Genomic DNA, 10,670 nt, shown 5'->3' on the forward strand with positions numbered 1-10,670 from the left:
AAAAACTTTATAGGGATGGTACAATGAAGCATAGGAAACAATGAGAAAAACTGTTATTACTGTCCAAGAGTTCACAGACCAATAAACACATCTAATGGTCTTTTCATACCATATATATGTACGTACATATATATGTGTGGGTATATATATATATATATATATATATATATATATATAATATAAGGTATCACTACAAAAACAGAGTGAGTAATTCATGAAAGAGTTAAGAATCTATACTTTAAAGATTCTTCTCTGACAATGCCAACATACTTGTATTGCCTAGTTTGGATATAATATGACATTTGTAGAAGTTAGGAAAATGATCAGGCATATTAAAATAATTCATAATGTAGAGTCACTAGGATTCAGTTACATATGTAGTGTTAGAGGTTAGCCAGTGAAGAGGAAAGCAGTGAATTGTTAAATGGGTTAGTAATATCAAAAATAAAACTGAATCCTTCAATTCATTATCAAATTTTCAAAAGGAGAACCCCCTTAACACCCAGGAGATATTGGTGTAAGTATGGGTCTGCTGGTCACTCATATGAGTAATGACCTGGGTAACTTCAGAGTAGGTGAAGGCATAACTCTAGATGATCTACCCATCAGAGATTATATTCAAGGAAAAGAGAAGGGGAAGTAAACGATGAGAAAGTTACATTAAAGAAGTTATAATATGGATAGTTGTCATTTATTAGATGGTATATCTGTACCCCTTCCTAAGACAAAACCTTTTGGTAGGCGGGAGCTTCCCTCCACTTAAGAACCCAAAGGCCTAGAATCTAACTTTTCATGGCCCTTTAACCTAGAGAGATGAGAATTGGTATAGGTTTGCCCAGTGAAACACAAATGTACAGGATTTAGAACGTGGCAAAAAGATGTACCCTGCATCCACATCAGTAGTATTATTTGTGATTTTTTCACCTGAAATTCATGTCAGGAATTGAATCTCTTATTGAGGTAACATTGGGAAGTAATTTTTTGCTATTAATTGGCTGCCTTGGATCCTTTTCCTGCCCATTTGTCAAGCAGTTTCCTCCATCCTCTGCCACATTTATTGCTTTAGGTCAGTTTCTGTTTAATAAACTTATTTATTATTACCTCTTAGATGTTAGATTGAACATAAGAGAAACAAAAGACAGAAAGAAAAAAAGTAGGGATCAGAGTGATCCAGAAGTAAAGGGGAAAATGGAGAGTAAAGCTTTGTGGTTATAACATAAGAAAGATAATGAAGAACAAAGTGTGTGTGTGTGTGTGTGTGTGTGTGTTGCTGGGGATTGAAACCAGGGCTTTATGCATGCAAGGCAAGCACTCTACCAACTGTGTAATAAGAATTGTAATGCATTCTGCTGTCGTTTATTTATTTATTTAAATCAATAAAATATAATAAATCCAAAAAAATAAAAAAGAAGAAGAAGAACAAAGTAAAGAATGGCACTAAATACCAAAGTAAATGCTCTAATAGGACAAAGCATTAACAGAGATATTTTACTGTGGAAATTTATAAATTTTAGTGAGAGCATTTTCTGTTATGTGATGTAATTAATTTCAGAGAACAGTTGCAAGTGCATGTACAGAAACAAGTAGCACATGGTGAAAAGAGTGGAAGAGTGAGCTCTGAGCACTGGGAGCATTGTGGAGAAGGGCTGGCCTTTTCATCCTGCCTGCATCAAATGTAAGGCATTTCTCCTGTACACCATTGCAATAAATGTATACAAGAGAAAAGAGAGGAAGGAAAGGAGAGGAGAAGAGTTTCAGGAAAAGTAGAAAGGCAGTTTAGGGTGAATGAAAAGAAAATAAGAGGAAGGGAAAAAAACTAGACAGATAATAAGAGATAAGTGAATAAGTTCAGAAAAGTCAACCAAAGAGGAAGCATCCATCCAAGGAAGGTGACCGTGAGAGGAAGAAAAAGGTTCAGAGATTTGGATGCAAATGTTTGAGTTAACCTGGAATTCATTAAAAGTTGTGAACCAAGGGAATCTGATCTTTTTCTTCTATTCTAAATGCAATCCCTACCCCTCTCCTCCTGGATTTGAGTCCAAAAGAGCTATACAACTTAAAATTCTTATTTAAAGATGGCATGATTTTCACATATATACTTTTACTACCTGAACATTCTTTCCAGATAGTCAAGTTGTTTTGTATTTAAATATGAGATCAAAAATAGAAACAAAATTTTAATAATTGATATTATTTTAGTGCATTCTGCAGCACTACTATTTTATTATGTCAATCACTTCAATCTATTTGTAATCATCATAACATCATGTGCTACCCTCAATATATACAAAGCAGATTTTTAACTTTATCTTTGCTAATACAATGATTAAATTTGTTTTTCTTTGAAATCTTTCTTGTTTAACTGTACATATCTCTTTTTCTGTACCATCTTTATAAGCAGAATAACATGTAGCCAAAGATAGAAAACTAAGGCAATGTAAATAACCAGTACCAATAACTACACTTTGAATGAATTCTTATTTGGAATAGGATTCCCTCCATGCAATCCTAATCACTGGATGGTTGAAAATTACCAAGATCAATTATTGTGTGTGTGCTTATTAAGTCATAACTTCTGGAAAGAGTGGAAGAAGAAATGTTTCATCATATTTCCTGGTAAATAAATATAAATATAAATATATAAATACAAATACATATATATATATGTCAGAAGTGTGTGAAAGGACAGAATTAGTACTTGACAACTTAATATTTTCATTCAGAACATGTGAGTAATTAAACACAATGGGTCTTTTTACCAGAATATTCAGAAATATTTCTTATGCAAGAATCATTATAACTTCAACTCTAATCCTAGTCTTAAATTGTTTGAAGTTATACATAAGTAAATGAAGTGATTATAGTTAAATTAATAAGAAAATAAACATATCATTAAAGGACACAAATCAGTTTAGCAGCATTTTTCTTATCCAGATTTTAGCACAAAATTAAATACCATTATTGTACCATTTTTCATCTTATCCCCTGGATCATATCATATCTTTCAAATCTACACTAAATTGATACAAAATAATCATTCTTTTATCTTGCATAAAAATATTTAAAAAAATAATTAAAGAAATATTTATTAAAGAAATAATTTATTTATTTATTCTTTAAATTATTAAGAAATAATTTCTGTCTTACCAATAACTTGAAAGGAATACTGGAGATACTTTAATATTCCATGCTTGTATAATATGTCAAAATGAACCCCACTATTATGCATAATTACCATGCACTAAACATTTTAAAAATTAAAAAATATATTTGACATTATGAAACAGAAAAAAAATACAATAACATAATCAACAATAACAAAAGTAGCAAGGCTTTGCAAACTGATTAATTCTGGATGTTTAATTATATAGTCTCCAGGAAAAGTTTATATAAGGTTTACTTTGAACACAAGAGTCACACAGGTCTACAATTAGGTGCTTTTTCCAGAAGTGGAAGGAACAGAGATCTAAAATTCCCCTAAGACTGCCAGGGTTCCCTGAAGGACAAGTGAAGTTGTTCTAAGGGGCATTGAGGATTAGGACATGTATGAGAAGACAGATTGTCCCACACGCATTACCATCTCTGGAATCATAAAGTCACTTTAGACAATTCTAGTTCTAACAACAAAAATTGCACTTTATTTCAATATTTTCTCTCCCCAGGGACACTTCTGACCTGTGTATGGAAATTTCAGTTTATATTAAAATATATCATTCTGAGTGATTTGATTAGTAGGTTTCTGGCTGAGCTCATCAAAATATGGTATCATTAGGCCAAGATCTAGATTCCCTCCAGGAGCCAACTGAGTAATATTCAAGAGGAAAGTTTTCTTTCTCATGCAAACTGCAGCTTAGCTGTTCTACTTTAGCTAAAAGTTAGTGAGAAATATCACTAGACACATGTTAGGAGTAGCTAAGAGCAAAACAAAAGATAAAATGAAGCAAGGGTAAATTCTGGAGTCTTTATTTTAAACATTGTGTCAGTGGACACTTGCTAAGGACTTCATCTTTGAAGGATGTAGATTATGAGAGATCCTTGATCGTTATACAAACCCAAATTGGAAGTGGACTATCCTGCACATGGAGAAGCTGGTAGGAGTCAGATGGGACCAGAGGAGAAAGAGCCTGGGGGCATAAGTCAGGGACTTTGTTCTTTAGTCAAAAAGGAAAGGCACTGATGGATTATGAACATCTCTGTCTTTGGCTATGAAAGTTCAAGAGTAAAGTTGATGGATGATTTCAATATAGATAGTTTTTTCAATTTTAGTAATTTTAATAAGTAAATTCTGATATACTACTGTGATTTTAATTACATTCCTTGATGATTAACATAATTTAGATGGTTTTTATAAATTTCTTTGACATCTGCATATATTCATTTTTGAAATGTTTATCGAAATCATTACCCTGTTTTGTATTTTGTGTGTGTGTGTTTACGTGTGTTTGTGTTGCAAAAGATTAAACTAAGGACCTCATACATACTAGAGAAATGCTTTACCACTGAGGTAATCCCAGAACTACTTCCTATATTCTTATTAAATAATTAGAGTTATAATTACTGATTTGGAGATTTTCCCCTATACCATACATATGAATATCAGATAAATTATTTGTGAATTCTGTTTTAGGTGTATTCTCAGACTAAAAATTCAAAAGACTTCTACCACAGTGACATTTCTAATGATCCATCAATAAGGTACATATCAAGACATTCCTTCAAAAGTGAAGCATAAGTTGCTACACCTGACCATTCACACAACCAAAAGATGTCCCAAATCTAATGGTCATTTTGGATTTGGAGACCATTTACTCTGTTCGTGGGTCTAATACTCTGAGCCATTTACCAAGTCACCTTAAGAGCTGCTTATGTTGAGAAGAATAATTCAAAAAGGAGTAGGCTGTTCATTTTACTTTGTTTATTCATTTAACTTCTGTACTTCTCTCCTCCCTCCCTTATTAGGAGTTAGAATCCACATATTAGAGAGAACATTTGGCCTTTGGCTTTGGGGAATTGGTTTATTTCCCTTAGCATGATAGTCTCTCATATCCATCCATTACTGGAAAAATGTCATAAAGTCATTCTTCTTTATGGCTGAGTAATACTTCATTGTGTATATATACCACATTTTCTTTATCCATTCCTCTGTTGAAGGGCACCTAGGTTGACTCCATATCTTAACTATTATGAAGTTACTGTTTGTTTAAACAAACAAAAAACAACAAAATATTTTCTTTATGCATGGCCTACCCAACAGCACTAATATTGCAGAGTCAACCTAGTGATGGAGTTAATGTTTCTGAGTTTGCACAGTTCTCCACATAACTCTGATGTGGGATATGGTTTCAGACTCAGTTTTAAAATAGCTCCAGCCAATACCTGCACCCTGCAAAATACTAGACCAGATTTGTTTAGACACTTTATGACAGACATTCATATGTCATAAAACACTGAGATCTCTAGACCATAATCTAGATTTTGAGAAAGAAGCAAACTTCAATTTCTGATTGATTTTACTTGTTTTTCCCTAAATATTAAATGATATTTCACTCTCCAGAATAATTTTCTCAATAATCTTCTAACCAGTAGAAGGTTTACAAGTTAATGAAGAAAAATATGTATATATGTATACAGAGAAAGTAACTATGAATTATTTTGAATATCCAAGGGAAGAAATGAATGGAACATCATAATAAGGAGTTTTTTCCCTACTATTTTCAGTATATACACGACATGATTTTACTCCAACACTACTAGATCTCTTTACAACTGAGTGAATTCACTACATGATATACTTTATATCTAAATAACCATTAAATATAATGTGTATTTTAGTAAATTTTAGGGCAAAAAGAAAAATATTAAATTTTTTCTCAAAACAAGGACTCAGTAAAAAATGTGTATTTTAACCCTTTCCCAACATCTCACTGAAATGACAAAAATGTTTTACATAAAGGAATAAATCTATAAGAGAATTGATAATGTCATTATATCAAAGGGCTAGTAATTTTAATGAATTTCTGTAGCATAAATCAGTTTGATTTCACTGAAGCACAATTCATAGAAGAATAATCTGTACATCTGACATGAAAAAGAGAAGTCTGAAGAGGAAGTCTGAGATTCAGAGTGGCCCTTGGTTGCTTGTTCCCTCCTCACCAAACTAAAGTTATATACCTGCCCATATATTTATACATTACCATCCAACTTCTCATCCAGGCAAAGGAGAATTACAGTAATGGAACTTCCAGTAGCTGAAGGAATAGAGAGTTGATTACATTATCAATTCTGCTTTTGTGTTATAGCAATGAATAATCAAGAAAAAAAATCTAGATAACTAACAAAGAACCATCTGTTCCATGGGAGCATTATACTGAAATAAATCAACAAACTAAACATATGCAACCACATGAATTCTTGGAAAGAAACAACAGCTTCAATGTGATTCATTCACTGCATTTCCTTGGTTTTAAGGGAACAAAAACAAAGAAAATGGTGGGGCTTTAATTTTGCCAATTGAACCTCCAGAAATATAGAATAATAATATTTAGTTTAAATATATATCTACTTTTGTATCACTTAAGCCAAAAAAACACTAAATATCCCCCTGGTATTTGCCATAGTCAATCCTAGGACCGAATCCCTGTAATAAGAACATATATATCTCAATTTAATGAAGGATGATTTCTTTATTAAAAAAATGTGAGGTAAGTTGACAAGCAGCAGCCATTCCAAATTTCAAATTTGAAAAAGAGTAATGCATTCTTGCTGTGCTTTTTGCATGGGGTTTATATTGCTTTAAAACATTTCACAAATAGGGTCTCATGTGGGTAAGCAACTGTGGTATGTATGTAAGATATACAGAGAGTAATTAAGAATTCTAAATTGCAGTCTTAAAGAGATTTTTTAACCCCAAATAAGTATTATCCAAAGGTGTTTATTGGCAAGAACCCTAAATATTGCCATTGTGAGCAAATGAAGGGTGAGGGTTAAAATGTATGTATGTGTACATTTATATATATGCATAGCCACATGCATATCATATATCTGGAAATACTCAAGAACAAATACACTAATGCAAATCTAGATACATATACCATGTGTGCATATAATCTGGTAGCAATGAAAATAGATTAAAAGGTGTCAGACGGGCTGGGGATGTGGCTCAAGCAGTAGCGTGCTCGCCTGGCATGCACGAGGCGCTGGGTTCCATCCCCAGCACCACATACAAATAAGATAAAGATGTTGTGTCCACCCTAAAATAAATATTAAAGAAAATTCTCTCTCTCTCTCTCTCTCTCTCTCTCTCTCTCACTCTCTCTCTCTTTCTAAAAAAAAGTTGTCAGAAAGGTAAATGGTTTAATCTGACACCTATGTATAAAGAATCATCTGGTAGCAATGTTTAAAAAGGAAGAGGATATCAGCAGATGGAAGAGGTGAACAGCTAGAATTTTGCAAACACTGGTGTGTAGATTTTAGGATGAGAGAATCAGTGGTATCAGTACAAAATGTATGGAATTTCAGTGATGGGAGAAAAATGTCAAAGATATACCTGTACATCAATCACTAATTGTATTTTAGAAGTTTAGAGAATGAGGAAATACAACCTTCAAGAATTTTCTTCCAGCTTTCTGGTAGATACTTTGGCATCCTATCATCTTACCTGAACTTGGTATAAACATTTAAATTTCCCAAGACAAAGACACATTGAAAAAAAAAACTTTAGATATTAAAATTTTATTTATTTATTAAGCATTTTGGCCTTTGAAAAATGTTTTCTTTGCTGAGAAGAAGCTTTTTAATTCGATTCAATCTCATTAAAAAGCTTCTTCTCAGCAAAGGAAACAATCAATAATGTGAGGAGATAGCCTACAGATTGGGAAAAAATCTTTACCACATGCACCTCAGATAAAGCATTAATCTCTAGGATACATAAAGAACTAAAAAAACTTCACACACACACACACACACACACACACAAATTACCCATTCAATAAATGGCCTAAGGAACTAAACAGACACTTCACAGAGGAAGAAATACAATCAGCAAATATATGTAAAAGTGTTCAACATCTCTAGCAATTAGAGAAATGCAAATCAAAACTACAATAAGATTTTATCTCACTCCAGTTAGAGTGGCAATCATCAAGAATACAGGCAAGGGGCTGGGGATGTGGCTCAAACGGTAGCGCGCTCGCCTGGCATGCATGCGGCCCGGGGTTCGATCTTCAGCACCACATACAAACAAAAATGTTGTGTCCGCCAAAAAATTTAAAAATAAATAAATATTAAATTTCTCTCTCTCTCTGTCTCTAAAAAAATACAGGAGACAATAAATGTTGGCAAGGATGTAGGGGAAAAGGTACACTCATACATTGCTGATGGAACTGCAAATTGACACAGCTACTATGGAAAACGGAACCACCATTCAACCCAGCTATTTCACTCCTCAGTTTATACCTAAAGATAGAAGAATGAAATGCACATTATTATTTTAAGTATATAGGTGACTGCATGACCAATATGATTCTACAACTTGTACACTCAGAAAAATGAAAAATTATATCCCATCTATATATAATATATCAAAGTGCATAAATGCATTCTACTATTATGAATAACTAATTAAAACAAATTAAAAACGAAAAAATGTTTTTAATATTTGTCTTCTGTTCTGCCAGCCTATTTCCTACTCTGCCTACCCATACTTAAAATCTTTAATTTAATATATTAGCTTTTTGAATTAGTAAGGCTCTTCAGATTGCCCAATAACAAATATGCACATCTAGAAAGGGCTTCAAAATTCAAGAGAGATAATGATAAGCAATTTATATCTTCTCTTTACTCAGAGGCAAATGAGAACAACCACTCACTCTTTATCCATGCCTTCACTGTTTTAATTGCCTTCTCATTGTATCCTGATTGCATTTCCGTTTGTTTTTTCCTCATGTGATATGTGAGTTCAATTGTTCCAAGAAGTGAAAGTCACCATTTCCTCCCCAAAACATAAAGATGTGATGACTGACCAATGTCCTGGGAATTTCTTCTATTTGCTCAAACATAAACCTGCCACCACTGTGGAATAAATGACTGAGGCCCAGCCTATCTGTATGAAGTATCATACTCAACTCCTTTGGATATAATTACACTAGTACTCAATGTATTTACAAAGCAAGAAAATACAAACCAAAAAGTGTTTCCACTTTTTTTTCTGCTTTAATTATTCCACCATGATGAGAATATTTAATTGAAATTTCATACATGTTTCTGAATGAGATATACAAATGGTTTAAGTATATATTTAAGTACTAAAAAATTCATTAACATTTCATAACAATTCTAACTGAAAAACCCTTTCAATAACACTAAGGACAGTACAAATAACTCCACAATTTCATGACTGTTTTAATGAAACAACAGGTATTAATGACATCTAAATATTTCTTTTCAACATTTTTGTCAGTGCATCTAAGACTTGCTTGTTTCTCAGACTATAGATAAAGGGGTTTAACACAGGAATTATGACAGTGTAAAATAGAGAAAGCATGTCTTGATCATTTGCTTGTGAAGCTGCAGGATGCACATACATGAAGAGAAGGGGGCCATAGTATAAAGACACAGAAAAGAGATGGGCTCCACAGGTGGAGAAGGCTTTTTTAATGCTCTTTTCAGACTTCTTTTTTTTAAATTGTAAAGAGCACTAGGGTGTAAGAAACAAGAATAGTCACAATACTGAAAACTTGTATTGAACCAGAGAAAATAAAAAGCATTAGATAATTAATAGAAGGATCATTACATGAAACTTTTAACAGGGGCATAACATCACAATAAAAGTGACGTATTATGTTGGAATTACAGAAAGTTAATCTGAATAAAAAGCTTTCATGAAGTATGGCATGAAGAAAGCCACCTACAAATGACAAAACTAGTAGCCATAAGCATAGTTTATTGGTCATAATCACAGGATACAGTAAAGGGTGGCATATGGCTGCATAGCGATCATAAGCCATCGCTGCCAGGAGAAAGCATTCTGTGGTCACACTAAATGCAACGGAAAAAAATTGTATCAGGCATTCAGAAAAAGACATTATTTTGCTTTTGTCTAAAAAGTTGGCCAGCATCTTTGGGGTCACTGTTGATGATAACCAAGCATCCACAAATGCCAAATTCCCAAGGAAAAAGTACATGGGTATGTGAAGCTGAGGGTCATTCCAGATCAGAGAAATTAGACCAAGGTTTCCCACCATGGTGATGAGGTATATCATCAGGAACACCAGGAACAGGGGTAGTTTCCACTGTGGTTGCTGTGTAAGTCCTGTGAGAATAAACTCTGTCAGCAAAGTTGCATTTGCTTCTTCCATGCCTCACAGGATGTCCCCTGAAATGAAATAAAATGTAATGAATGTTAAAAAAATACAATGAGGATTATTTTTTTCTTTTCTTTCTTTCTTCTTTTTTTTTTTTTGGCAACCGGGGATTGAATCCAGGGACACTTAACCTTTGAGCCACATTTGCAGCCCTAATCTTTTTTGTTTACATTTTGTTTAGAGACAGAGTCTTGCTAAGTTGCTGACAACCTGACTAAGTTGTCGAGGCTGGCTTTGAACATGGGATCCTCCTACCTCAGCCTCCTGAGCTCCTGGGATTACAGGCAGTGCCACCATACCTGGCTACAA

General features: G+C 33.4%; 1 pseudogene; it reads right to left on the reverse strand.

Annotated features, from left to right (window-relative positions):
* Positions 1–9,427: 9,427 nt before the first annotated feature.
* Positions 9,428–10,355, reverse strand: LOC107136210 (annotated as a pseudogene).
* Positions 10,356–10,670: the final 315 nt, after the last annotated feature.

Source organism: Marmota marmota, unplaced genomic scaffold (assembly GCF_001458135.2).
Source record: "Marmota marmota marmota unplaced genomic scaffold, marMar, whole genome shotgun sequence".
NCBI lineage: Eukaryota > Metazoa > Chordata > Mammalia > Rodentia > Sciuridae > Marmota > Marmota marmota.